Source organism: Crocuta crocuta, unplaced genomic scaffold, assembly GCF_008692635.1.
Source record: "Crocuta crocuta isolate KB4526 unplaced genomic scaffold, BGI_CrCroc_1.0 scaffold54, whole genome shotgun sequence".
NCBI classification, from domain to species: domain Eukaryota; kingdom Metazoa; phylum Chordata; class Mammalia; order Carnivora; family Hyaenidae; genus Crocuta; species Crocuta crocuta.
In genome coordinates this window covers 2,819,884-2,823,879 of record NW_027530356.1, presented here as the reverse complement: position 1 = coordinate 2,823,879, position 3,996 = coordinate 2,819,884, and the positions used below count along the sequence as shown (strand labels likewise).

At 34.4% G+C, this 3,996-nt stretch overlaps 1 protein-coding gene across 2 annotated transcripts in view; it reads left to right on the top strand.

Moving 5' to 3' along the window:
* HLTF (helicase like transcription factor) overlaps positions 1-1,512 on the top strand; it is a 52,609-nt gene extending 51,097 nt beyond the window's left edge. For both annotated transcript variants that reach the window (XM_077765873.1, XM_077765872.1), the window contains exon 26: positions 293-1,512. The gene's annotated coding sequence lies outside the window, so the exon portion shown is untranslated. The remainder of the gene's footprint in view (positions 1-292) is intronic.
* Positions 1,513-3,996: the final 2,484 nt, after the last annotated feature.

Sequence of the window (3,996 nt, the reverse complement as noted above, 5' to 3'; positions counted from 1 at the left end):
ATATAATTCACTTAAGTGACTTGCAGTTTTATGTTTATGAAAATATAAAGGACTGTGTTAGAACACTATTTTTCTCCATTTTAGTCCAGTTAGTACTATTATTGTTGAAATGTAATTTGATGTGTTAGTGTGTAAATACAGTCTGTGGGTGTAAGAAGTAACCACTTCTACCCAGTTTGATTTGAATACTTAAATTATGGCATTGCTGAATAGATATTTCTATATATATAGATAATTTTTATTTATGTAGCTTTTTTTTAAAAAAATAACTTTATAAATTTTTATAATTCAGAAGACTACTATATGTGAGAGGCGTGATATCTGGATGGAAGTTGGGCTGGATGACCTCCAAAATCGTTTCAACTCTTAAAGACATCTTAATCCTGAATGGAAAAATTTCTGTTACTGTGTTTAGAATCAGACTTTGATTTTGGAACTTCAGTAATTCATCCTTACACTTATCTATAAAATTAGTCCTCTTTTTCTTGTTAATAAGCAGACTCACAGTAGTTGCGATGGCATTCTAGAGGACTCTTTGAGTCACATTTAAAACAAGCTCTATATTTGGCAATCACGTTAGGTAGTCAGTAGCGTTCTTCCTTAAGAGTAACTTTTTACTCCGAAGGAAGATTACTGTAATAGGAGAAGCTTCCTGTTTCATGATACAGACTTAAGAACACCATATATAGTTTATAGTGTTAAGAAATGACTTGACTTAAAGAGGAGCTTGGAGGCAGTGTTGTGTTCCAGGGCTTACATCTAGATATGTGCTAAATCTGTCAACAGCTCAATTCTCCCCTCCCTGTGCTCTGTCTCTTGCTCCAAGGGAACAGTGGATTAGACCACAAGAATCTTCCCAGTCCCTCTTCTCTTGGGCATCAGGTAAGGCAGAGGGCTGGTTAAAAGGATCAACAGACTTTCTGCACAGATGAGAGTGGAGTAATAACTTTGGCTTTGTCCCCTGGCATTAGGAGCAACAGGGAATTTCTGTACCTTGTAGGACTAGCATTACACAAAATCAGGTTGATCAAAATCTCACGAAATATAGTATGTGGATTTCTAAATGCCAGTACTCTGTGAGATTTAAGTACAAAAAGTTTTCAGCAAAAAAAGTATATAATCTACTTTTCTTTCTTTACAAAGGCAGAGCCCTGCAAACATTGTAAAAGTGAAGATTTTGCTTGCTTCTTTACCCATTTATAGATTTGTTTCAAAACACATTCATAATGATAAATTTGGCAAGTCATTTAAAAAATATTTTTTGTAAAGTCCTATTAAATGGTGTTAAATTAAAAAAAAAAAATTTAATTCTCCCTAAGAAAATCTGTAAGCCACTGGAATGAAAAGTTCATATTATGCCATGCTGTTAATTCTGTTTCATCATTATGTAGAATAATAGCTTCAGAAGTATCTTGAAGACACTGTATTCCCACTTGTGGTTCAAACTGAATTTTGTGGTTCAAACTGGATTTTGTTTTAAATTTAAAATCAATAAAAGTTTTAAAAATTGGCTTCTTCAGTGCCATAATTTTAGTGATTTTTTTCTTTGAAGAAAATTTACAAATTTCACACTTCTGTTAAGGTATCTATATTACACAATTGTTTTTTAAGGACAGTACATAAAAAAGTAGTATGAATAATAAGAGTGTACTCATTCTTCCCACCTTTTTAATTCTGCTCAATTTGGTTAAATTTCTTATTTAGAAATCAGTGTATATGTGTTTGAAGTTTGTGTTAAAGGTCTTGATCTTCTAAAACATCGGTTCCAAGTCTTATTTCCTCATCTGCCAGAAAAAAAGCACAGTAATACCTATACAACATAGTGGTATCATTAGGATAGCAGTCTGCATTGTAGATTTTACCCTAATCTAGGAATGACATAGTAAATCGAGGAAATAGCGTACCAATGAAATTATCTTCAGGTAGTGTATTCTGTTTGGGGAAGTCAAAGGCATTGGTGTATTTTTTACATTCTTTATAGTACTTGCCCAAAGTTCTATTCATTAGGATTTGGAAGATGCACTGAAAATCTGAGGATGGGGCACTTGGGTGGCTTAGTTGTGAGATCATGACCTGAGCAAAAGTCAGATGCTTATTAACCAGATGAACCACCCAGGCGCCACTGAAAAATGAGAGGTTTAAATCTTTTTCCAGTTCCTTGTTCAACTTTCCTGATCAAGAATTTTCTGACAAATTTAAACCCATTTCTTCTGTTAATACAAAAACTGATTTATATAGGAAAGGAATACAATTTAATAACATTTGTATTTCAATGTATATGGCACAGACCACCCCCATTAACCTGAATCAAGTGTCCAAAATTTTATAATAACTAAGGTTACATTGGGACTTCATGTAACCAATGTAAGGCCACCAAATGTCAAAATGATGGCTTAGATTGGTGGATAAAAAAAATTCTAGGACATGGCTTTGCATGTTTGAAACTCAGTTCTAGGAGGGTATATAATGTGATCAGAAAGGATATTAAGGATCATCAAAGAGTATATGTCGTTAAGGATGCCCTGCACTTGAGATATGAACAGTATTTCAGGAAGGTTTTCAGTAAGTTTGCTACCTTTTCAGCCATCTGGTTAATTAAAAACAAAGGCAGATAAAAGTAATCAGTATAAAGTTTCCTGAATGCTTAATTTATCCTTTTTGTTAGACAAGGGAGGGGCTATTCCCTAATGGTACCATTGTAGGTTTTTCAAGAAAACTTGCCCTGGTATCAATATGTTGATTAAAAAAAAAGGTAAATATTTCATGAGAAATGTTCTAGTGAAGGAGATGGAGACCTAATAGACTTCTTGCAGACACAGGTGAAGTAAGGAGCTAAATTTTTATTTTATTTTTTTTCATTTGAGAGAGCAGGAGCAGGAGAGAGGGACAGAAGTGGGTAGAGAGAGAATCTCAAACAGGCTCCACGCTTGGCACAGATCCCACACCTGAACTGAGATCAAGAGTTAGATACTCAAGCTGCTAAGGCACCCAGGGGCCCTGAGATAAACATGCATTTTGTACATGAATTACAGACCCTGAACAAACATGGAGCTAATCTCCAAAGGCAAGGACCTGACCTTTGTGTAGGCAAATTTATCTTACAGCCTAAAGCTGTTCTACTGTTCACAGGAAATTAAAAAAAAACAAAACGATATATTGATCCTCTCCAAATGTTGTTATAATCTGAGTTATTGTTACCATTTTACACATTCTACTAGGTGACCTTTGGTATTTTAGGATCCCTGGAAAAGATTTTACAGTGTAATTGTGCAGCTTGGGAAAGTTACTACTTCACCTTAATTAAGGCATATTCTTGGAAGACCAAGGAAGGAGATCTGTCTAGCCTATTTCAGGGACTTCTCATAGCCTTCTGACACTTTTATGCACATTATTAGCTATTTTCTATGGTTTGCTTGTCCTTTCAGATTCCCAAAGTTAATTAGCCTTCAAGAAATACTTATTTAAGAAATTATGTAAGCCTTTTTTCACTTTAGAGCTTTTTAAGAAATTGTATAAGCCTTTTCACTTTAGAGCTTTATCTCTTAGGCAATGTAGAACATAGGAAACAAAAAATATTAAGACAAAAACCATGGAGTCATAGGTTTGATTTCCCCCCCACATGCCAAATTTGATGCTTTGATATCGTTTTTCAGTTGTAAAAAGAGAAGGCTTTGAATCTTGTAGTTCAAATTCAAGATTCTTGTAGAATCTTTTTGCTTCAGATAGTTCCAAAATATACTTATCTGGATTACATATTGTATGGCCACAATAAAGCAGTATTAGTTATCTGAAGAATGGGTTTCTGTTCATCTTAACGAGGGACCAAAATAATAAATAAATCACCTAAAATAACAGCCTTCGGTAAATCCATATACAGTTGACCCTTGAACAACTATATGGTGCTGACCCCATGTGCTGTTGAAAATCTGCATATAACTCGGCTCTCCAAAAACTTACTCTACTAATAGCATACTCTTAGCCAGAAGCCTTACTGAT